Genomic DNA, 27,399 nt, shown 5'->3' on the forward strand with positions numbered 1-27,399 from the left:
CTTTTTATATATTTTGTTTGTCTGGTTGATTTGTTTGTGAAATAAATGTTAGCTCTTTCACGAGCCTCGATTCAGTATACAACAACAACAACAACAACAAAAAATCAGACTTTTTCCACCTTTATTTACAATCAGACTGTTTCCAACTTTATTTACAATCAGACTTTTCCAGCTTTATTTACAATCGGACGTTTTCCACCTTTATTTACAATCAGACTTTTCCACCTTTATTTACAATCAGACTTTTTCCACCTTTATTTACAATCAGACTGTTTCCACCTTTATTTACAATCAGACGTTTTCCTCCCTTATTTACAATCAGAGTTTTTCCACCTTTATTTACAATCAGACTTTTTCCTCCTTTATTTAAAATCAGACTTTTTCCACCTTTATTTACAATCAGACTTTTCCACCTTTATTTACAATCAGACTGTGTCCACCTTTATTTACAATCAGACTTTTTCCTCCTTTATTTACAATCAGACTTTTTCCACCTTTATTTACAATCAGAGTTTTTCCACCTTTTTTTACAATCAGACTTTTTCCTCCTTTATTTACAATCAGACGTTTTCCACCTTTATTTACAATCAGACTTTTTCCACCTTTATTTACAATCAGACTGTTTCCACCTTTATTTACAATCAGACTTTTTCCACCTTTATTTACAATCAGAGTTTTTCCACCTTTTTTTACAATCAGACTTTTTCCTCCTTTATTTACAATCAGACGTTTTCCACCTTTATTTACAATCAGACTTTTTCCACCTTTATTTACAATCAGACTGTTTCCACCTTTATTTACAATCAGACTTTTCCAGCTTTATTTACAATCGGACGTTTTCCACCTTTATTTACAATCAGACTGTTTCCACCTTTATTTACAATCAGACTTTTCCCAACTTTATTTACAATCGGACTTTTTCCACCTTTATTTACAATCAGACTTTTTCCTCCTTTATTTACAATCAGACTGTCTCCACCTTTAATTACAATCAGACTTTTTCCACCTTTATTTACAATCAGACTTTTCCACCTTTATTTACAATCAGACTTTTTCCTCCTTTATTTACAATCAGACTTTTTCCACCTTTATTTACAATCAGGCTGTTTCCACCTTCATTTACAATCAGATGTTTTCCACCTTTATTTACAATCAGACGTTTTCCACCTTTATTTACAATCAGACATGTTCCACCTTTATTTACAATCAGACTCTTTCCACCTTTATTTACAATCAGACTTTTTCCTCCTTTATTTACAATCAGACTTTTTCCACCTTTATTGACACAAATGTTGTGTTTGTGTGTTTGTGTGTGTGTGTTTGTGTGTTTGTGTGCTTCCCCTTCTCTCCCCATCTTGTCTTCCGCTCCCTCTTTTTATATATTTTGTTTGTCTGGTTGATTTGTTTGTGAAATAATTGTTAGCTCATTCACGAGCCTCGATTCAGTATACAACAACAACAACAACAAAAAAAAATCAGACTTTTTCCACCTTTATTTACAATCAGACTGTTTCCACCTTTATTTACAATCAGACTTTTCCAGCTTTATTTACAATCGGACGTTTTCCACCTTTATTTACAATCAGACGTTTTCCTCCCTGATTTACAATCAGAGTTTTTCCACCTTTATTTACAATCAGACTTTTTCCACCTTTATTTACAATCAGACTTTTCCCATCTTTTTTTACAATCAGACTGTTTCCACCTTTATTTACAAACAGACTGTTTCCACCTTTATTTACAATCAGACGTTTTCCACCTTTATTTACAATCAGACTTTTTCCACCTTTATTTACAATCAGACTTTTTCCAGCTTTATTTACAATCGGACGTTTTCCACCTTTATTTACAATCAGACTGTTTCCACCTTTATTTACAATCAGACTTTTTCCACCTTTATTTACAATCAGACTGTTTCCACCTTTATTTACAATCAGACTGTTTCCACCTTTATTTACAATCAGACTTTTTCCACCTTTATTTACAATCAGACTGTTTCCACCTTTATTTACAATCAGACTTTTTCCACCTTTATTTACAATCAGACTGTTTCCACCTTTATTTACAATCAGACGTTTTCCTCCCTTATTTACAATCAGAGTTTTTCCACCTTTATTTACAATCAGACTGTTTCCACCTTTATTTACAATCAGACTTTTTCCACCTTTATTTATAATCAGACTGTTTCCACCTTTATTTACAATCAGAGTTTTTCCACCTTTATTTACAATCAGAGTTTTTCTACCTTTATTTACAATCAGACGTTTTCCTCCCTTATTTACAATCAGAGATTTTCCACCTTTATTTACAATCAGACTTTTTCCTCCTTTATTTAAAATCAGACTTTTTCCACCTTTATTTACAATCAGACTTGTTCCACCTTTATTTACAAACAGACTGTTTCCACCTTTATTTACAATCAGACGTTTTCCACCTTTATTTGCAATCAGACGTTTTCCACCTTTATTTACAATCAGACTTTTTCCAGCTTTATTTACAATCGGACGTTTTCCACCTTTATTTACAATCAGACTTTTTCCTCCTTTATTTACAATCAGACTTTTCCCACCTTTATTTACAATCAGACTGTCTCCACCTTTAATTACAATCAGACTTTTTCCACCTTTATTTACAATCAGACTTTTCCACCTTTATTTACAATCAGACTGTTTCCACCTTTATTTACAATCAGACTTTTTCCTCCTTTATTTACAATCAGACTTTTCCCACCTTTATTTACAATCAGACTGTCTCCACCTTTAATTACAATCAGACTTTTTCCACCTTTATTTACAATCAGACTTTTCCACCTTTATTTACAATCAGACTGTTTCCACCTTTATTTACAATCAGACTGTTTCCACCTTTATTTACCATCAGACTGTTTCCACCTTTATTTACAATCAGAGTTTTTCCACCTTTATTTACAATCAGAGTTTTTCTACCTTTATTTACAATCAGACGTTTTCCTCCCTTATTTACAATCAGAGTTTTTCCACCTTTATTTACAATCAGACTTTTTCCTCCTTTATTTAAAATCAGACTTTTTCCACCTTTATTTACAATCAGACTTTTCCACCTTTATTTACAATCAGACTGTGTCCACCTTTATTTACAATCAGACTTTTTCCTCCTTTATTTACAATCAGACTTTTTCCACCTTTATTTACAATCAGAGTTTTTCCACCTTTTTTTACAATCATACTTTTTCCTCCTTTATTTACAATCAGACTTTTTCCACCTTTATTTACAATTAGACATTTTCCACCTTTATTTACAATCAGACTGTTTCCACCTTTATTTACAATCAGACTTTTCCAGCTTTATTTACAATCGGACGTTTTCCACCTTTATTTACAATCAGACTGTTTCAACCTTTATTTACAATCAGACTTTTGCCAACTTTATTTACAATCGGATTTTTTCCACCTTTATTTACAATCAGACTGTTTCCACCTTTATTTACCATCAGACTTTTTCCACCTTTATTTACAATCAGACTTTTCCACCTTTATTTACAATCAGACTGTGTCCACCTTTATTTACAATCAGACTTTTTCCTCCTTTATTTACAATCAGACTTTTTCCACCTTTATTTACAATCAGAGTTTTTCCACCTTTTTTTGCAATCAGACTTTTTCCTCCTTTATTTACAATCAGACGTTTTCCACCTTTATTTACAATCAGACTTTTTCCACCTTTATTTACAATCAGACTGTTTCCACCTTTATTTACAATCAGACTTTTCCAGCTTTATTTACAATCGGACGTTTTCCACCTTTATTTACAATCAGACTGTTTCCACCTTTATTTACAATCAGACTTTTCCCAACTTTATTTACAATCGGACTTTTTCCACCTTTATTTACAATCAGACTTTTTCCTCCTTTATTTACAATCAGACTGTCTCCACCTTTAATTACAATCAGACTTTTTCCACCTTTATTTACAATCAGACTTTTCCACCTTTATTTACAATCAGACTGTTTCCACCTTTATTTACAATCAGACTTTTTCCTCCTTTATTTACAATCAGACTTTTTCCACCTTTATTTACAATCAGGCTGTTTCCACCTTCATTTACAATCAGATGTTTTCCACCTTTATTTACAATCAGACGTTTTCCACCTTTATTTACAATCAGACATGTTCCACCTTTATTTACAATCAGACTCTTTCCACCTTTATTTACAATCAGACTTTTTCCTCCTTTATTTACAATCAGACTTTTTCCACCTTTATTGACACAAATGTTGTGTTTGTGTGTTTGTGTGTGTGTGTTTGTGTGTTTGTGTGCTTCCCCTTCTCTCCCCATCTTGTCTTCCGCTCCCTCTTTTTATATATTTTGTTTGTCTGGTTGATTTGTTTGTGAAATAATTGTTAGCTCATTCACGAGTCTCGATTCAGTGTACAACAACAACAACAACAATAAAAAATCAGACTTTTTCCACCTTTATTTACAATCAGACTGTTTCCACCTTTATTTACAATCAGACTTTTCCAGCTTTATTTACAATCAGACTGTTTCCACCTTTATTTACAATCAGACTTTTCCCACCTTTATTTACAATCAGACTTTTTCCACCTTCATTTACAATCAGACTGTTTCCACCTTTATTTACCATCAGACTGTTTCCACCTTTATTTACAATCAGAGTTTTTCCACCTTTATTTACAATCAGAGTTTTTCTACCTTTATTTACAATCAGACGTTTTCCTCCCTTATTTACAATCAGAGTTTTTCCACCTTTATTTACAATCAGACTTTTCCTCCTTTATTTAAAATCAGACTTGTTCCACCTTTATTTACAAACAGACTGTTTCCACCTTTATTTCCAATCAGACGTTTTCCACCTTTATTTGCAATCAGATGTTTTCCACCTTTATTTACAATCAGTCTTTTTCCAGCTTTATTTACAATCAGACTTTTCCCACCTTTATTTACAATCAGACTTTTCCACCTTTATTTACAATCAGACTGTTTCCACCTTTATTTACCATCAGACTTTTTCCTCCTTTATTTACAATCAGACTTTTCCCACCTTTATTTACAATCAGACTGTCTCCACCTTTAATTACAATCAGACTTTTTCCACCTTTATTTACAATCAGACTTTTCCACCTTTATTTACAATCAGACTGTTTCCACCTTTATTTACAATCAGACTTTTTCCTCCTTTATTTACAATCAGACTTTTTCCACCTTTATTTACAATCAGGCTGTTTCCACCTTCATTTACAATCAGATGTTTTCCACCTTTATTTACAATCAGACGTTTTCCACCTTTATTTACAATCAGACATGTTCCACCTTTATTTACAATCAGACTCTTTCCACCTTTATTTACAATCAGACTTTTTCCTCCTTTATTTACAATCAGACTTTTTCCACCTTTATTGACACAAATGTTGTGTTTTTGTGTTTGTGTGTGTGTGTTTTTGTGTTTGTGTGCTTCCCCTTCTCTCCCCATCTTGTCTTCCGCTCCCTCTTTTTATATATTTTGTTTGTCTGGTTGATTTGTTTGTGAAATAAATGTTAGCTCTTTCACGAGCCTCGATTCAGTATACAACAACAACAACAACAACAAAAAATCAGACTTTTTCCACCTTTATTTACAATCAGACTGTTTCCAACTTTATTTACAATCAGACTTTTCCAGCTTTATTTACAATCGGACGTTTTCCACCTTTATTTAAAATAAGACTTTTTCCACCTTTATTTACAATCAGACTTTTCCACCTTTATTTACAATCAGACTTTTTCCACCTTTATTTACAATCAGACTGTTTCCACCTTTATTTACAATCAGACGTTTTCCTCCCTTATTTACAATCAGAGTTTTTCCACCTTTATTTACAATCAGACTTTTTCCTCCTTTATTTAAAATCAGACTTTTTCCACCTTTATTTACAATCAGACTTTTCCACCTTTATTTACAATCAGACTGTGTCCACCTTTATTTACAATCAGACTGTGTCCACCTTTATTTACAATCAGACTTTTTCCTCCTTTATTTACAATCAGACTTTTTCCACCTTTATTTACAATCAGAGTTTTTCCACCTTTTTTTACAATCAGACTTTTTCCTCCTTTATTTACAATCAGACGTTTTCCACCTTTATTTACAATCAGACTTTTTCCACCTTTATTTACAATCAGACTGTTTCCACCTTTATTTACAATCAGACTTTTCCAGCTTTATTTACAATCGGACGTTTTCCACCTTTATTTACAATCAGACTGTTTCCACCTTTATTTACAATCAGACTTTTCCCAACTTTATTTACAATCGGACTTTTTCCACCTTTATTTACAATCAGACTTTTTCCTCCTTTATTTACAATCAGACTGTCTCCACCTTTAATTACAATCAGACTTTTTCCACCTTTATTTACAATCAGACTTTTCCACCTTTATTTACAATCAGACTGTTTCCACCTTTATTTACAATCAGACTTTTTCCTCCTTTATTTACAATCAGACTTTTTCCACCTTTATTTACAATCAGGCTGTTTCCACCTTCATTTACAATCAGATGTTTTCCACCTTTATTTACAATCAGACGTTTTCCACCTTTATTTACAATCAGACATGTTCCACCTTTATTTACAATCAGACTCTTTCCACCTTTATTTACAATCAGACTTTTTCCTCCTTTATTTACAATCAGACTTTTCCACCTTTATTGACACAAATGTTGTGTTTGTGTGTTTGTGTGTGTGTGTTTGTGTGTTTGTGTGCTTCCGCTTCTCTCCCCATCTTGTCTTCTGCTCCCTCTTTTTATATATTTTGTTTGTCTGGTTGATTTGTTTGTGAAATAATTGTTAGCTCATTCACGAGCCTCGATTCAGTATACAACAACAACAACAACAAAAAAAAATCAGACTTTTTCCACCTTTATTTACAATCAGACTGTTTCCACCTTTATTTACAATCAGACTTTTCCAGCTTTATTTACAATCGGACGTTTTCCACCTTTATTTACAATCAGACGTTTTCCTCCCTTATTTACAATCAGAGTTTTTCCACCTTTATTTACAATCAGACTTTTTCCACCTTTATTTACAATCAGACTTTTCCCATCTTTTTTTACAATCAGACTGTTTCCACCTTTATTTACAAACAGACTGTTTCCACCTTTATTTACAATCAGACGTTTTCCACCTTTATTTACAATCAGACTTTTTCCACCTTTATTTACAATCAGACTTTTTCCAGCTTTATTTACAATCGGACGTTTTCCACCTTTATTTACAATCAGACTGTTTCCACCTTTATTTACAATCAGACTTTTTCCACCTTTATTTACAATCAGACTGTTTCCACCTTTATTTACAATCAGACTGTTTCCACCTTTATTTACAATCAGACTTTTTCCACCTTTATTTACAATCAGACTGTTTCCACCTTTATTTACAATCAGACTTTTTCCACCTTTATTTACAATCAGACTGTTTCCACCTTTATTTACAATCAGACGTTTTCCTCCCTTATTTACAATCAGAGTTTTTCCACCTTTATTTACAATCAGACTGTTTCCACCTTTATTTACAATCAGACTTTTTCCACCTTTATTTACAATCAGACTGTTTCCACCTTTATTTACAATCAGACGTTTCCTCCCTTATTTACAATCCGAGTTTTTCCACCTTTATTTACAATCAGACTTTTTCCTCCTTTATTTAAAATCAGACTTTTTCCACCTTTATTTACAATCAGACTTTTCCACCTTTATTTACAATCAGACTGTGTCCACCTTTATTTACAATCAGACTTTTTGCTCCTTTATTTACAATCAGACTTTTCCCACCTTTATTTACAATCAGAGTTTTTCCACCTTTTTTTACAATCAGACTTTTTCCTCCTTTATTTACAATCAGACGTTTTCCACCTTTATTTACAATCAGACTTTTTCCACCTTTATTTACAATCAGACTGTTTCCACCTTTATTTACAATCAGACTTTTCCAGCTTTATTTACAATCGGACGTTTTCCACCTTTATTTACAATCAGACTGTTTCCACCTTTATTTACAATCAGACTTTTCCCAACTTTATTTACAATCAGACGTTTTCCACCTTTATTTACAATCAGAATTTTTCCACCTTTATTTACAATCAGACTTTTCCAGCTTTATTTACAATCGGACGTTTTCCACCTTTATTTACAATCAGACTGTTTCCACCTTTATTTACAATCAGACTTTTTCCACCTTTATTTACAATCAGACTTTTCCCACCTTTATTTGCAATCAGACGTTTTCCACCTTTATTTACAATCAGACTTTTTCCAGCTTTATTTACAATCGGACGTTTTCCACCTTTATTTACAATCAGACTGTTTCCACCTTTATTTACAATCAGACATTTTCCACCTTTATTTACAATCAGACTTTTTCCACCTTTATTTACAATCAGACTGTTTCCACCTTTATTTACAATCAAACTTTTCCAGCTTTATTTACAATCGGACGTTTTCCACCTTTATTTACAATCAGACTGTTTCCACCTTTATTTACAATCAGACTTTTTCCACCTTTATTTACAATCAGACTGTTTCCACCTTTATTTACAAATAGACTGTTTCCACCTTTATTTACAAACAGACTGTTTCCACCTTTATTTACAATCAGACTTTTTCCACCTTCATTTACAATTAGACTGTTTCCACCTTTATTTACAATCAGACTGTTTCCACCTTTATTTACAATCAGACTTTTTCCACCTTTATTTACAATCAGACTGTTTCCACCTTTATTTACAAATAGACTGTTTCCACCTTTATTTACAAACAGACTGTTTCCACCTTTATTTACAATCAGAGTTTTTCCACCTTTATTTACAATCAGAGTTTTTCTACCTTTATTTACAATCAGACGTTTTCCTCCCTTATTTACAATCAGAGATTTTCCACCTTTATTTACAATCAGACTTTTTCCTCCTTTATTTAAAATCAGACTTTTTCCACCTTTATTTACAATCAGACTTGTTCCACCTTTATTTACAAACAGACTGTTTCCACCTTTATTTACAATCAGACGTTTTCCACCTTTATTTGCAATCAGACGTTTTCCACCTTTATTTACAATCAGACTTTTTCCAGCTTTATTTACAATCGGACGTTTTCCACCTTTATTTACAATCAGACTTTTTCCTCCTTTATTTACAATCAGACTTTTCCCACCTTTATTTACAATCAGACTGTCTCCACCTTTAATTACAATCAGACTTTTTCCACCTTTATTTACAATCAGACTTTTCCACCTTTATTTACAATCAGACTGTTTCCACCTTTATTTACAATCAGACTTTTTCCTCCTTTATTTACAATCAGACTTTTCCCACCTTTATTTACAATCAGACTGTCTCCACCTTTAATTACAATCAGACTTTTTCCACCTTTATTTACAATCAGACTTTTCCACCTTTATTTACAATCAGACTTTTCCACCTTTATTTACAATCAGACTGTTTCCACCTTTATTTACAATCAGACTGTTTCCACCTTTATTTACCATCAGACTGTTTCCACCTTTATTTACAATCAGAGTTTTTCCACCTTTATTTACAATCAGAGTTTTTCTACCTTTATTTACAATCAGACTTTTTCCTCCTTTATTTAAAATCAGACTTTTTCCACCTTTATTTACAATCAGACTTTTCCACCTTTATTTACAATCAGACTGTGTCCACCTTTATTTACAATCAGACTTTTTCCTCCTTTATTTACAATCAGACTTTTTCCACCTTTATTTACAATCAGAGTTTTTCCACCTTTTTTTACAATCATACTTTTTCCTCCTTTATTTACAATCCGACTTTTTCCACCTTTATTTACAATCAGACATTTTCCACCTTTATTTACAATCAGACTGTTTCCACCTTTATTTACAATCAGACTTTTCCAGCTTTATTTACAATCGGACGTTTTCCACCTTTATTTACAATCAGACTGTTTCAACCTTTATTTACAATCAGACTTTTGCCAACTTTATTTACAATCGGACTTTTTCCACCTTTATTTACAATCAGACTGTTTCCACCTTTATTTACCATCAGACTTTTTCCACCTTTATTTACAATCAGACTTTTCCACCTTTATTTACAATCAGACTGTGTCCACATTTATTTACAATCAGACTTTTTCCTCCTTTATTTACAATCAGACTTTTTCCACCTTTATTTACAATCAGAGTTTTTCCACCTTTTTTTACAATCAGACTTTTTCCTCCTTTATTTACAATCAGACGTTTTCCACCTTTATTTACAATCACACTTTTTCCACCTTTATTTACAATCAGACTGTTTCCACCTTTATTTACAATCAGACTTTTCCAGCTTTATTTACAATCGGACGTTTTCCACCTTTATTTACAATCAGACTGTTTCCACCTTTATTTACAATCAGACTGTCTCCACCTTTAATTACAATCAGACTGTTTCCACCTTTATTTACAATCAGACTTTTCCCACCTTTATTTACAATCAGACTGTTTCCACCTTTATTTACAATCAGACTGTCTCCACCTTTAATTACAATCGGACTTTTTCCACCTTTATTTACAATCAGACTTTTTCCTCCTTTATTTACAATCAGACTGTCTCCACCTTTAATTACAATCAGACTTTTTCCACCTTTATTTACAATCAGACTTTTCCACCTTTATTTACAATCAGACTGTTTCCACCTTTATTTACAATCAGACTTTTTCCTCCTTTATTTACAATCAGACTTTTTCCACCTTTATTTACAATCAGGCTGTTTCCACCTTCATTTACAATCAGATGTTTTCCACCTTTATTTACAATCAGACGTTTTCCACCTTTATTTACAATCAGACATGTTCCACCTTTATTTACAATCAGACTCTTTCCACCTTTATTTACAATCAGACTTTTTCCTCCTTTATTGACACAAATGTTGTGTTTGTGTGTTTGTGTGTGTGTGTTTGTGTGTTTGTGTGCTTCCCCTTCTCTCCCCATCTTGTCTTCCGCTCCCTCTTTTTATATATTTTGTTTGTCTGGTTGATTTGTTTGTGAAATAATTGTTAGCTCATTCACGAGCCTCGATTCAGTATACAACAACAACAACAACAAAAAAAAATCAGACTTTTTCCACCTTTATTTACAATCAGACTGTTTCCACCTTTATTTACAATCAGACTTTTCCAGCTTTATTTACAATCAGACTGTTTCCACCTTTATTTACAATCAGACTTTTTCCACCTTTATTTACAATCAGAGTTTTTCCACCTTTTTTTACAATCATACTTTTCCCTCCTTTATTTACAATCAGACTTTTCCACCTTTATTTACAATCAGACATTTTCCACCTTTATTTACAATCAGACTGTTTCCACCTTTATTTACAATCAGACTTTTCCAGCTTTATTTACAATCGGACGTTTTCCACCTTTATTTACAATCAGACTGTTTCAACCTTTATTTACAATCAGACTTTTGCCAACTTTATTTACAATCGGACTTTTTCCACCTTTATTTACAATCAGACTGTTTCCACCTTTATTTACCATCAGACTTTTTCCACCTTTATTTACAATCAGACTTTTCCACCTTTATTTACAATCAGACTGTGTCCACCTTTATTTACAATCAGACTTTTTCCTCCTTTATTTACAATCAGACTTTTTCCACCTTTATTTACAATCAGAGTTTTTCCACCTTTTTTTACAATCAGACTTTTTCCTCCTTTATTTACAATCAGACGTTTTCCACCTTTATTTACAATCAGACTTTTTCCACCTTTATTTACAATCAGACTGTTTCCACCTTTATTTACAATCAGACTTTTCCAGCTTTATTTACAATCGGACGTTTTCCACCTTTATTTACAATCAGACTGTTTCCACCTTTATTTACAATCAGACTTTTCCCAACTTTATTTACAATCGGACTTTTTCCACCTTTATTTACAATCAGACTTTTTCCTCCTTTATTTACAATCAGACTGTCTCCACCTTTAATTACAATCAGACTTTTTCCACCTTTATTTACAATCAGACTTTTCCACCTTTATTTACAATCAGACTGTTTCCACCTTTATTTACAATCAGACTTTTTCCTCCTTTATTTACAATCAGACTTTTTCCACCTTTATTTACAATCAGGCTGTTTCCACCTTCATTTACAATCAGATGTTTTCCACCTTTATTTACAATCAGACGTTTTCCACCTTTATTTACAATCAGACATGTTCCACCTTTATTTACAATCAGACTCTTTCCACCTTTATTTACAATCAGACTTTTTCCTCCTTTATTTACAATCAGACTTTTTCCACCTTTATTGACACAAATGTTGTGTTTGTGTGTTTGTGTGTGTGTGTTTGTGTGTTTGTGTGCTTCCCCTTCTCTCCCCATCTTGTCTTCCGCTCCCTCTTTTTATATATTTTGTTTGTCTGGTTGATTTGTTTGTGAAATAATTGTTAGCTCATTCACGAGCCTCGATTCAGTGTACAACAACAACAACAACAAAAAAAAATCAGACTTTTTCCACCTTTATTTACAATCAGACTGTTTCCACCTTTATTTACAATCAGACTTTTTCCACCTTCATTTACAATCAGACTGTTTCCACCTTTATTTACCATCAGACTGTTTCCACCTTTATTTACAATCAGAGTTTTTCCACCTTTATTTACAATCAGAGTTTTTCTACCTTTATTTACAATCAGACGTTTTCCTCCCTTATTTACAATCAGAGTTTTTCCACCTTTATTTACAATCAGACTTTTTCCTCCTTTATTTAAAATCAGACTTGTTCCACCTTTATTTACAAACAGACTGTTTCCACCTTTATTTACAATCAGACGTTTTCCACCTTTATTTGCAATCAGACGTTTTCCACCTTTATTTACAATCAGACTTTTTCCAGCTTTATTTACAATCAGACTTTTTCCACCTTTATTTACAATCAGACTTTTCCACCTTTATTTACAATCAGACTGTTTCCACCTTTATTTACCATCAGACTTTTTCCTCCTTTATTTACAATCAGACTTTTCCCACCTTTATTTACAATCAGACTGTCTCCACCTTTAATTACAATCAGACTTTTTCCACCTTTATTTACAATCAGACTGTTTCCACCTTTATTTACAATCAGACTTTTTCCTCCTTTATTTACAATCAGACTTTTTCCACCTTTATTTACAATCAGGCTGTTTCCACCTTCATTTACAATCAGATGTTTTCCACCTTTATTTACAATCAGACGTTTTCCACCTTTATTTACAATCAGACATGTTCCACCTTTATTTACAATCAGACTCTTTCCACCTTTATTTACAATCAGACTTTTTCCTCCTTTATTTACAATCAGACTTTTTCCACCTTTATTGACACAAATGTTGTGTTTGTGTGTTTGTGTGTGTGTGTTTGTGTGTTTGTGTGCTTCCGCTTCTCTCCCCATCTTGTCTTCCGCTCCCTCTTTTTATATATTTTGTTTGTCTGGTTGATTTGTTTGTGAAATAATTGTTAGCTCATTCACGAGCCTCGATTCAGTATACAACAACAACAACAACAACAAAAAAATCAGACTTTTTCCACCTTTATTTACAATCAGACTGTTTCCACCTTTATTTACAATCAGACTTTTCCAGCTTTATTTACAATCAGACTGTTTCCACCTTTATTTACAATCAGACTGTTTCCACCTTTATTTACAATCAGACGTTTCCTCCCTTATTTACAATCCGAGTTTTTCCACCTTTATTTACAATCAGACTTTTTCCTCCTTTATTTAAAATCAGACTTTTTCCACCTTTATTTACAATCAGACTTTTCCACCTTTATTTACAATCAGACTGTGTCCACCTTTATTTACAATCAGACTTTTTGCTCCTTTATTTACAATCAGACTTTTTCCACCTTTATTTACAATCAGAGTTTTTCCACCTTTTTTTACAATCAGACTTTTTCCTCCTTTATTTACAATCAGACGTTTTCCACCTTTATTTACAATCAGACTTTTTCCACCTTTATTTACAATCAGACTGTTTCCACCTTTATTTACAATCAGACTTTTCCAGCTTTATTTACAATCGGACGTTTTCCACCTTTATTTACAATCAGAGTTTTTCCACCTTTTTTTACAATCAGACTTTTTCCTCCTTTATTTACAATCAGACTTTTCCCAACTTTATTTACAATCGGACTTTTCCCACCTTTATTTACAATCAGACTGTTTCCACCTTTATTTACCATCAGGCTTTTTCCTCCTTTATTTACAATCAGAGTTTTTCCACCTTTATTTACAATCAGACTTTTCCCACCTTTATTTACAATCAGACTTTTCCCACCTTTATTTACAATCAGACTTTTTCCACCTTTATTTACAATCAGACTTTTCCACCTTTATTTACAATCAGACTGTTTCCACCTTTATTTACAATCAGACTTTTCCACCTTTATTTACAATCAGACTGTTTCCACCTTTATTTACAATCAGACTTTTTCCACCTTTATTTACAATCAGACTGTTTCCACCTTTATTTGCAATCAGACTTTTTCCACCTTTATTTACAATCAGACTTTTTCCACCTTTATTTACAATCAGACGTTTTCCACCTTTATTTACAATCAGACTTTTCCACCTTTATTTACAATCAGACTGTTTCCACCTTTATTTACAATCAGACTTTTCCACCTTTATTTACAATCAGACTGTTTCCACCTTTATTTACAATCAGACTTTTTCCACCTTTATTTACAATCAGACTGTTTCCACCTTTATTTACAATCAGACTTTTTCCACCTTTATTTACAATCAGACTTTTTCCACCTTTATTTACAATCAGACTTTTTCCACCTTTATTTACAATCAGACTTTTTCCACCTTTATTTACAATCAGACGTTTTCCACCTTTATTTACAATCAGAATTTTTCCACCTTTATTTACAATCAGACTTTTCCAGCTTTATTTACAATCGGACGTTTTCCACCTTTATTTACAATCAGACTGTTTCCACCTTTATTTACAATCAGACTTTTTCCACCTTTATTTACAATCAGACTTTTCCCACCTTTATTTGCAATCAGACGTTTTCCACCTTTATTTACAATCAGACTTTTTCCAGCTTTATTTACAATCGGACGTTTTCCACCTTTATTTACAATCAGACTGTTTCCACCTTTATTTACAATCAGACATTTTCCACCTTTATTTACAATCAGGCTTTTTCCACCTTTATTTACAATCAGACTGTTTCCACCTTTATTTACAATCAAACTTTTCCAGCTTTATTTACAATCGGACGTTTTCCACCTTTATTTACAATCAGACTGTTTCCACCTTTATTTACAATCAGACTTTTTCCACCTTTATTTACAATCAGACTGTTTCCACCTTTATTTACAAATAGACTGTTTCCACCTTTATTTACAAACAGACTGTTTCCACCTTTATTTACAATCAGACTTTTTCCACCTTCATTTACAATTAGACTGTTTCCACCTTTATTTACAATCAGACTGTTTCCACCTTTATTTACAATCAGACTTTTTCCACCTTTATTTACAATCAGACTGTTTCCACCTTTATTTACAAATAGACTGTTTCCACCTTTATTTACAAACAGACTGTTTCCACCTTTATTGACACAAATGTTGTGTTTTTGTGTTTGTGTGTGTGTGTTTTTGTGTTTGTGTGCTTCCCCTTCTCTCCCCATCTTGTCTTCCGCTCCCTCTTTTTATATATTTTGTTTGTCTGGTTGATTTGTTTGTGAAATAAATGTTAGCTCTTTCACGAGCCTCGATTCAGTATACAACAACAACAACAACAACAAAAAATCGGACTTTTTCCACCTTCATTTACAATTAGACTGTTTCCACCTTTATTTACAATCAGACTGTTTCCACCTTTATTTACAATCAGACTTTTTCCACCTTTATTTACAATCAGACTGTTTCCACCTTTATTTACAAATAGACTTTTTCCTCCTTTATTTACAATCAGACTTTTTCCACCTTTATTGACACAAATGTTGTGTTTTTGTGTTTGTGTGTGTGTGTTTTTGTGTTTGTGTGCTTCCCCTTCTCTCCCCATCTTGTCTTCCGCTCCCTCTTTTTATATATTTTGTTTGTCTGGTTGATTTGTTTGTGAAATAAATGTTAGCTCTTTCACGAGCCTCGATTCAGTATACAACAACAACAACAACAACAAAAAATCAGACTTTTTCCACCTTTATTTACAATCAGACTGTTTCCAACTTTATTTACAATCAGACTTTTCCAGCTTTATTTACAATCGGACGTTTTCCACCTTTATTTACAATCAGACTTTTCCACCTTTATTTACAATCAGACTTTTTCCACCTTTATTTACAATCAGACTGTTTCCACCTTTATTTACAATCAGACGTTTTCCTCCCTTATTTACAATCAGAGTTTTTCCACCTTTATTTACAATCAGACTTTTTCCTCCTTTATTTAAAATCAGACTTTTTCCACCTTTATTTACAATCAGACTTTTCCACCTTTATTTACAATCAGACTGTGTCCACCTTTATTTACAATCAGACTTTTTCCTCCTTTATTTACAATCAGACTTTTTCCACCTTTATTTACAATCAGAGTTTTTCCACCTTTTTTTACAATCAGACTTTTTCCTCCTTTATTTACAATCAGACGTTTTCCACCTTTATTTACAATCAGACTTTTTCCACCTTTATTTACAATCAGACTGTTTCCACCTTTATTTACAATCAGACTTTTTCCACCTTTATTTACAATCAGAGTTTTTCCACCTTTTTTTACAATCAGACTTTTTCCTCCTTTATTTACAATCAGACGTTTTCCACCTTTATTTACAATCAGACTTTTTCCACCTTTATTTACAATCAGACTGTTTCCACCTTTATTTACAATCAGACTTTTCCAGCTTTATTTACAATCGGACGTTTTCCACCTTTATTTACAATCAGACTGTTTCCACCTTTATTTACAATCAGACTTTTCCCAACTTTATTTACAATCGGACTTTTTCCACCTTTATTTACAATCAGACTTTTTCCTCCTTTATTTACAATCAGACTGTCTCCACCTTTAATTACAATCAGACTTTTTCCACCTTTATTTACAATCAGACTTTTCCACCTTTATTTACAATCAGACTGTTTCCACCTTTATTTACAATCAGACTTTTTCCTCCTTTATTTACAATCAGACTTTTTCCACCTTTATTTACAATCAGGCTGTTTCCACCTTCATTTACAATCAGATGTTTTCCACCTTTATTTACAATCAGACGTTTTCCACCTTTATTTACAATCAGACATGTTCCACCTTTATTTACAATCAGACTCTTTCCACCTTTATTTACAATCAGACTTTTTCCTCCTTTATTTACAATCAGACTTTTTCCACCTTTATTGACACAAATGTTGTGTTTGTGTGTTTGTGTGTGTGTGTTTGTGTGTTTGTGTGCTTCCCCTTCTCTCCCCATCTTGTCTTCCGCTCCCTCTTTTTATATATTTTGTTTGTCTGGTTGATTTGTTTGTGAAATAATTGTTAGCTCATTCACGAGCCTCGATTCAGTATACAACAACAACAACAACAAAAAAAAATCAGACTTTTTCCACCTTTATTTACAATCAGACTGTTTCCACCTTTATTTACAATCAGACTTTTCCAGCTTTATTTAAAATCGGACGTTTTCCACCTTTATTTACAATCAGACGTTTTCCTCCCTTATTTACAATCAGAGTTTTTCCACCTTTATTTACAATCAGACTTTTTCCACCTTTATTTACAATCAGACTTTTCCCATCTTTTTTTACAATCAGACTGTTTCCACCTTTATTTACAAACAGACTTTTTCCTCCTTTATTTACAATCAGACTTTTTCCACCTTTATTGACACAAATGTTGTGTTTGTGTGTTTGTGTGTGTGTGTTTGTGTGTTTGTGTGCTTCCCCTTCTCTCCCCATCTTGTCTTCCGCTCCCTCTTTTTATATATTTTGTTTGTCTGGTTGATTTGTTTGTGAAATAATTGTTAGCTCATTCACGAGCCTCGATTCAGTATACAACAACAACAACAACAAAAAAAAATCAGACTTTTTCCACCTTTATTTACAATCAGACTGTTTCCACCTTTATTTACAATCAGACTTTTCCAGCTTTATTTACAATCGGACGTTTTCCACCTTTATTTACAATCAGACGTTTTCCTCCCTTATTTACAATCAGAGTTTTTCCACCTTTATTTACAATCAGACTTTTTCCACCTTTATTTACAATCAGACTTTTCCCATCTTTTTTTACAATCAGACTGTTTCCACCTTTATTTACAAACAGACTGTTTCCACCTTTATTTACAATCAGACGTTTTTCACCTTTATTTACAATCAGACTTTTTCCACCTTTATTTACAATCAGACTTTTTCCAGCTTTATTTACAATCGGACGTTTTCCACCTTTATTTACAATCAGACTGTTTCCACCTTTATTTACAATCAGACTTTTTCCACCTTTATTTACAATCAGACTGTTTCCACCTTTATTTACAATCAGACTGTTTCCACCTTTATTTACAATCAGACTTTTTCCACCTTTATTTACAATCAGACTGTTTCCACCTTTATTTACAATCAGACTTTTTCCACCTTTATTTACAATCAGACTGTTTCCACCTTTATTTACAATCAGACGTTTTCCTCCCTTATTTACAATCAGAGTTTTTCCACCTTTATTTACAATCAGACTGTTTCCACCTTTATTTACAATCAGACTTTTTCCACCTTTATTTACAATCAGACTGTTTCCACCTTTATTTACAATCAGAGTTTTTCCACCTTTATTTACAATCAGAGTTTTTCTACCTTTATTTACAATCAGACGTTTTCCTCCCTTATTTACAATCAGAGATTTTCCACCTTTATTTACAATCAGACTTTTTCCTCCTTTATTTAAAATCAGACTTTTTCCACCTTTATTTACAATCAGACTTGTTCCACCTTTATTTACAAACAGACTGTTTCCACCTTTATTTACAATCAGACGTTTTCCACCTTTATTTGCAATCAGACGTTTTCCACCTTTATTTACAATCAGACTTTTTCCAGCTTTATTTACAATCGGACGTTTTCCACCTTTATTTACAATCAGACTTTTTCCTCCTTTATTTACAATCAGACTTTTCCCACCTTTATTTACAATCAGACTGTCTCCACCTTTAATTACAATCAGACTTTTTCCACCTTTATTTACAATCAGACTTTTCCACCTTTATTTACAATCAGACTGTTTCCACCTTTATTTACAATCAGACTTTTTCCTCCTTTATTTACAATCAGACTTTTCCCACCTTTATTTACAATCAGACTGTCTCCACCTTTAATTACAATCAGACTTTTTCCACCTTTATTTACAATCAGACTTTTCCACCTTTATTTACAATCAGACTGTTTCCACCTTTATTTACAATCAGACTGTTTCCACCTTTATTTACCATCAGACTGTTTCCACCTTTATTTACAATCAGAGTTTTTCCACCTTTATTTACAATCAGAGTTTTTCTACCTTTATTTACAATCAGACGTTTTCCTCCCTTATTTACAATCAGAGTTTTTCCACCTTTATTTACAATCAGACTTTTTCCTCCTTTATTTAAAATCAGACTTTTTCCACCTTTATTTACAATCAGACTTTTCCACCTTTATTTACAATCAGACTGTGTCCACCTTTATTTACAATCAGACTTTTTCCTCCTTTATTTACAATCAGACTTTTTCCACCTTTATTTACAATCAGAGTTTTTCCACCTTTTTTTACAATCATACTTTTTCCTCCTTTATTTACAATCAGACTTTTTCCACCTTTATTTACAATCAGACATTTTCCACCTTTATTTACAATCAGACTGTTTCCACCTTTATTTACAATCAGACTTTTCCAGCTTTATTTACAATCGGACGTTTTCCACCTTTATTTACAATCAGACTGTTTCAACCTTTATTTACAATCAGACTTTTGCCAACTTTATTTACAATCGGACTTTTTCCACCTTTATTTACAATCAGACTGTTTCCACCTTTATTTACCATCAGACTTTTTCCACCTTTATTTACAATCAGACTTTTCCACCTTTATTTACAATCAGACTGTGTCCACCTTTATTTACAATCAGACTTTTTCCTCCTTTATTTACAATCAGACTTTTTCCACCTTTATTTACAATCAGAGTTTTTCCACCTTTTTTTGCAATCAGACTTTTTCCTCCTTTATTTACAATCAGACGTTTTCCACCTTTATTTACAATCAGACTTTTTCCACCTTTATTTACAATCAGACTGTTTCCACCTTTATTTACAATCAGACTTTTCCAGCTTTATTTACAATCGGACGTTTTCCACCTTTATTTACAATCAGACTGTTTCCACCTTTATTTACAATCAGACTTTTCCCAACTTTATTTACAATCGGACTTTTTCCACCTTTATTTACAATCAGACTTTTTCCTCCTTTATTTACAATCAGACTGTCTCCACCTTTAATTACAATCAGACTTTTTCCACCTTTATTTACAATCAGACTTTTCCACCTTTATTTACAATCAGACTGTTTCCACCTTTATTTACAATCAGACTTTTTCCTCCTTTATTTACAATCAGACTTTTTCCACCTTTATTTACAATCAGGCTGTTTCCACCTTCATTTACAATCAGATGTTTTCCACCTTTATTTACAATCAGACGTTTTCCACCTTTATTTACAATCAGACATGTTCCACCTTTATTTACAATCAGACTCTTTCCACCTTTATTTACAATCAGACTTTTTCCTCCTTTATTTACAATCAGACTTTTCCCACCTTTATTGACACAAATGTTGTGTTTGTGTGTTTGTGTGTGTGTGTTTGTGTGTTTGTGTGCTTCCCCTTCTCTCCCCATCTTGTCTTCCGCTCCCTCTTTTTATATATTTTGTTTGTCTGGTTGATTTGTTTGTGAAATAATTGTTAGCTCATTCACGAGTCTCGATTCAGTGTACAACAACAACAACAACAATAAAAAATCAGACTTTTTCCACCTTTATTTACAATCAGACTGTTTCCACCTTTATTTACAATCAGACTTTTCCAGCTTTATTTACAATCAGACTGTTTCCACCTTTATTTACAATCAGACTTTTCCCACCTTTATTTACAATCAGACTTTTTCCACCTTCATTTACAATCAGACTGTTTCCACCTTTATTTACCATCAGACTGTTTCCACCTTTATTTACAATCAGAGTTTTTCCACCTTTATTTACAATCAGAGTTTTTCTACCTTTATTTACAATCAGACGTTTTCCTCCCTTATTTACAATCAGAGTTTTTCCACCTTTATTTACAATCAGACTTTTCCTCCTTTATTTAAAATCAGACTTGTTCCACCTTTATTTACAAACAGACTGTTTCCACCTTTATTTCCAATCAGACGTTTTCCACCTTTATTTGCAATCAGATGTTTTCCACCTTTATTTACAATCAGTCTTTTTCCAGCTTTATTTACAATCAGACTTTTTCCACCTTTATTTACAATCAGACTTTTCCACCTTTATTTACAATCAGACTGTTTCCACCTTTATTTACCATCAGACTTTTTCCTCCTTTATTTACAATCAGACTTTTCCCACCTTTATTTACAATCAGACTGTCTCCACCTTTAATTACAATCAGACTTTTTCCACCTTTATTTACAATCAGACTTTTCCACCTTTATTTACAATCAGACTGTTTCCACCTTTATTTACAATCAGACTTTTTCCTCCTTTATTTACAATCAGACTTTTTCCACCTTTATTTACAATCAGGCTGTTTCCACCTTCATTTACAATCAGATGTTTTCCACCTTTATTTACAATCAGACGTTTTCCACCTTTATTTACAATCAGACTTTTTCCTCCTTTATTTACAATCAGACTTTTTCCACCTTTATTGACACAAATGTTGTGTTTTTGTGTTTGTGTGTGTGTGTTTTTGTGTTTGTGTGCTTCCCCTTCTCTCCCCATCTTGTCTTCCGCTCCCTCTTTTTATATATTTTGTTTGTCTGGTTGATTTGTTTGTGAAATAAATGTTAGCTCTTTCACGAGCCTCGATTCAGTATACAACAACAACAACAACAACAAAAAATCAGACTTTTTCCACCTTTATTTACAATCAGACTGTTTCCAACTTTATTTACAATCAGACTTTTCCAGCTTTATTTACAATCGGACGTTTTCCACCTTTATTTAAAATAAGACTTTTTCCACCTTTATTTACAATCAGACTTTTCCACCTTTATTTACAATCAGACTTTTTCCACCTTTATTTACAATCAGACTGTTTCCACCTTTATTTACAATCAGACGTTTTCCTCCCTTATTTACAATCAGAGTTTTTCCACCTTTATTTACAATCAGACTTTTTCCTCCTTTATTTAAAATCAGACTTTTTCCACCTTTATTTACAATCAGACTTTTCCACCTTTATTTACAATCAGACTGTGTCCACCTTTATTTACAATCAGACTGTGTCCACCTTTATTTACAATCAGACTTTTTCCTCCTTTATTTACAATCAGACTTTTTCCACCTTTATTTACAATCAGAGTTTTTCCACCTTTTTTTACAATCAGACTTTTTCCTCCTTTATTTACAATCAGACGTTTTCCACCTTTATTTACAATCAGACTTTTTCCACCTTTATTTACAATCAGACTGTTTCCACCTTTATTTACAATCAGACTTTTCCAGCTTTATTTACAATCGGACGTTTTCCACCTTTATTTACAATCAGACTGTTTCCACCTTTATTTACAATCAGACTTTTCCCAACTTTATTTACAATCGGACTTTTTCCACCTTTATTTACAATCAGACTTTTTCCTCCTTTATTTACAATCAGACTGTCTCCACCTTTAATTACAATCAGACTTTTTCCACCTTTATTTACAATCAGACTTTTCCACCTTTATTTACAATCAGACTGTTTCCACCTTTATTTACAATCAGACTTTTTCCTCCTTTATTTACAATCAGACTTTTTCCACCTTTATTTACAATCAGGCTGTTTCCACCTTCATTTACAATCAGATGTTTTCCACCTTTATTTACAATCAGACGTTTTCCACCTTTATTTACAATCAGACATGTTCCACCTTTATTTACAATCAGACTCTTTCCACCTTTATTTACAATCAGACTTTTTCCTCCTTTATTTACAATCAGACTTTTTCCACCTTTATTGACACAAATGTTGTGTTTGTGTGTTTGTGTGTGTGTGTTTGTGTGTTTGTGTGCTTCCGCTTCTCTCCCCATCTTGTCTTCCGCTCCCTCTTTTTATATATTTTGTTTGTCTGGTTGATTTGTTTGTGAAATAATTGTTAGCTCATTCACGAGCCTCGATTCAGTATACAACAACAACAACAACAAAAAAAAATCAGACTTTTTCCACCTTTATTTACAATCAGACTGTTTCCACCTTTATTTACAATCAGACTTTTCCAGCTTTATTTACAATCGGACGTTTTCCACCTTTATTTACAATCAGACGTTTTCCTCCCTTATTTACAATCAGAGTTTTTCCACCTTTATTTACAATCAGACTTTTTCCACCTTTATTTACAATCAGACTTTTCCCATCTTTTTTTACAATCAGACTGTTTCCACCTTTATTTACAAACAGACTGTTTCCACCTTTATTTACAATCAGACGTTTTCCACCTTTATTTACAATCAGACTTTTTCCACCTTTATTTACAATCAGACTTTTTCCAGCTTTATTTACAATCGGACTTTTTCCACCTTTATTTACAATCAGACTGTTTCCACCTTTATTTACAATCAGACTTTTTCCACCTTTATTTACAATCAGACTGTTTCCACCTTTATTTACAATCAGACTGTTTCCACCTTTATTTACAATCAGACTTTTTCCACCTTTATTTACAATCAGACTGTTTCCACCTTTATTTACAATCAGACTTTTTCCACCTTTATTTACAATCAGACTGTTTCCACCTTTATTTACAATCAGACGTTTTCCTCCCTTATTTACAATCAGAGTTTTTCCACCTTTATTTACAATCAGACTGTTTCCACCGTAATTTACAATCAGACTTTTTCCACCTTTATTTACAATCAGACTGTTTCCACCTTTATTTACAATCAGACGTTTCCTCCCTTATTTACAATCCGAGTTTTTCCACCTTTATTTACAATCAGACTTTTTCCTCCTTTATTTAAAATCAGACTTTTTCCACCTTTATTTACAATCAGACTTTTCCACCTTTATTTACAATCAGACTGTGTCCACCTTTATTTACAATCAGACTTTTTGCTCCTTTATTTACAATCAGACTTTTTCCACCTTTATTTACAATCAGAGTTTTTCCACCTTTTTTTACAATCAGACTTTTTCCTCCTTTATTTACAATCAGACGTTTTCCACCTTTATTTACAATCAGACTTTTTCCACCTTTATTTACAATCAGACTGTTTCCACCTTTATTTACAATCAGACTTTTCCAGCTTTATTTACAATCGGACGTTTTCCACCTTTATTTACAATCAGACTGTTTCCACCTTTATTTACAATCAGACTTTTCCCAACTTTATTTACAATCGGACTTTTTCCACCTTTATTTACAATCAGACTGTTTCCACCTTTATTTACCATCAGGCTTTTTCCTCCTTTATTTACAATCAGAGTTTTTCCACCTTTATTTACAATCAGACTTTTCCCACCTTTATTTACAATCAGACTGTCTCCACCTTTAATTACAATCAGACTTTTTCCACCTTTATTTACAATCAGACTTTTCCACCTTTATTTACAATCAGACTGTTTCCACCTTTATTTACAATCAGACTTTTCCACCTTTATTTACAATCAGACTGTTTCCACCTTTATTTACAATCAGACTTTTTCCACCTTTATTTACAATCAGACTGTTTCCACCTTTATTTGCAATCAGACTTTTCCCACCTTTATTTACAATCAGACTTTTTCCACCTTTATTTACAATCAGACGTTTTCCACCTTTATTTACAATCAGACTTTTCCACCTTTATTTACAATCAGACTGTTTCCACCTTTATTTACAATCAGACTTTTCCACCTTTATTTACAATCAGACTGTTTCCACCTTTATTTACAATCAGACTTTTTCCACCTTTATTTACAATCAGACTGTTTCCACCTTTATTTACAATCAGACTTTTTCCACCTTTATTTACAATCAGACTTTTTCCACCTTTATTTACAATCAGACTTTTTCCACCTTTATTTACAATCAGACTTTTTCCACCTTTATTTACAATCAGACGTTTTCCACCTTTATTTACAATCAGAATTTTTCCACCTTTATTTACAATCAGACTTTTCCAGCTTTATTTACAATCGGACGTTTTCCACCTTTATTTACAATCAGACTGTTTCCACCTTTATTTACAATCAGACTTTTTCCACCTTTATTTACAATCAGACTTTTCCCACCTTTATTTGCAATCAGACGTTTTCCACCTTTATTTACAATCAGACTTTTTCCAGCTTTATTTACAATCGGACGTTTTCCACCTTTATTTACAATCAGACTGTTTCCACCTTTATTTACAATCAGACATTTTCCACCTTTATTTACAATCAGACTTTTTCCACCTTTATTTACAATCAGACTGTTTCCACCTTTATTTACAATCAAACTTTTCCAGCTTTATTTACAATCGGACGTTTTCCACCTTTATTTACAATCAGACTGTTTCCACCTTTATTTACAATCAGACTTTTTCCACCTTTATTTACAATCAGACTGTTTCCACCTTTATTTACAAATAGACTGTTTCCACCTTTATTTACAAACAGACTGTTTCCACCTTTATTTACAATCAGACTTTTTCCACCTTCATTTACAATTAGACTGTTTCCACCTTTATTTACAATCAGACTGTTTCCACCTTTATTTACAATCAGACTGTTTCCACCTTTATTTACAATCAGACTTTTTCCACCTTTATTTACAATCAGACTGTTTCCACCTTTATTTACAAATAGACTGTTTCCACCTTTATTTACAAACAGACTGTTTCCACCTTTATTTACAATCAGAGTTTTTCCACCTTTATTTACAATCAGAGTTTTTCTACCTTTATTTACAATCAGACGTTTTCCTCCCTTATTTACAATCAGAGATTTTCCACCTTTATTTACAATCAGACTTTTTCCTCCTTTATTTAAAATCAGACTTTTTCCACCTTTATTTACAATCAGACTTGTTCCACCTTTATTTACAAACAGACTGTTTCCACCTTTATTTACAATCAGACGTTTTCCACCTTTATTTGCAATCAGACGTTTTCCACCTTTATTTACAATCAGACTTTTTCCAGCTTTATTTACAATCGGACGTTTTCCACCTTTATTTACAATCAGACTTTTTCCTCCTTTATTTACAATCAGACTTTTCCCACCTTTATTTACAATCAGACTGTCTCCACCTTTAATTACAATCAGACTTTTTCCACCTTTATTTACAATCAGACTTTTCCACCTTTATTTACAATCAGACTGTTTCCACCTTTATTTACAATCAGACTTTTTCCTCCTTTATTTACAATCAGACTTTTCCCACCTTTATTTACAATCAGACTGTCTCCACCTTTAATTACAATCAGACTTTTTCCACCTTTATTTACAATCAGACTTTTCCACCTTTATTTACAATCAGACTGTTTCCACCTTTATTTACAATCAGACTGTTTCCACCTTTATTTACCATCAGACTGTTTCCACCTTTATTTACAATCAGAGTTTTTCCACCTTTATTTACAATCAGAGTTTTTCTACCTTTATTTACAATCAGACTTTTTCCTCCTTTATTTAAAATCAGACTTTTTCCACCTTTATTTACAATCAGACTTTTCCACCTTTATTTACAATCAGACTGTGTCCACCTTTATTTACAATCAGACTGTGTCCACCTTTATTTACAATCAGACTTTTTCCTCCTTTATTTACAATCAGACTTTTTCCACCTTTATTTACAATCAGAGTTTTTCCACCTTTTTTTACAATCATACTTTTTCCTCCTTTATTTACAATCAGACTTTTTCCACCTTTATTTACAATCAGACATTTTCCACCTTTATTTACAATCAGACTGTTTCCACCTTTATTTACAATCAGACTTTTCCAGCTTTATTTACAATCGGACGTTTTCCACCTTTATTTACAATCAGACTGTTTCAACCTTTATTTACAATCAGACTTTTGCCAACTTTATTTACAATCGGACTTTTTCCACCTTTATTTACAATCAGACTGTTTCCACCTTTATTTACCATCAGACTTTTTCCACCTTTATTTACAATCAGACTTTTCCACCTTTATTTACAATCAGACTGTGTCCACCTTTATT

The sequence above is a fragment of the Myxine glutinosa genome, chromosome 9 (genome assembly GCF_964187855.1).
Source record: "Myxine glutinosa chromosome 9, kmMyxGlut1.1, whole genome shotgun sequence".
NCBI classification, from domain to species: Eukaryota; Metazoa; Chordata; class Myxini; order Myxiniformes; family Myxinidae; genus Myxine; species Myxine glutinosa.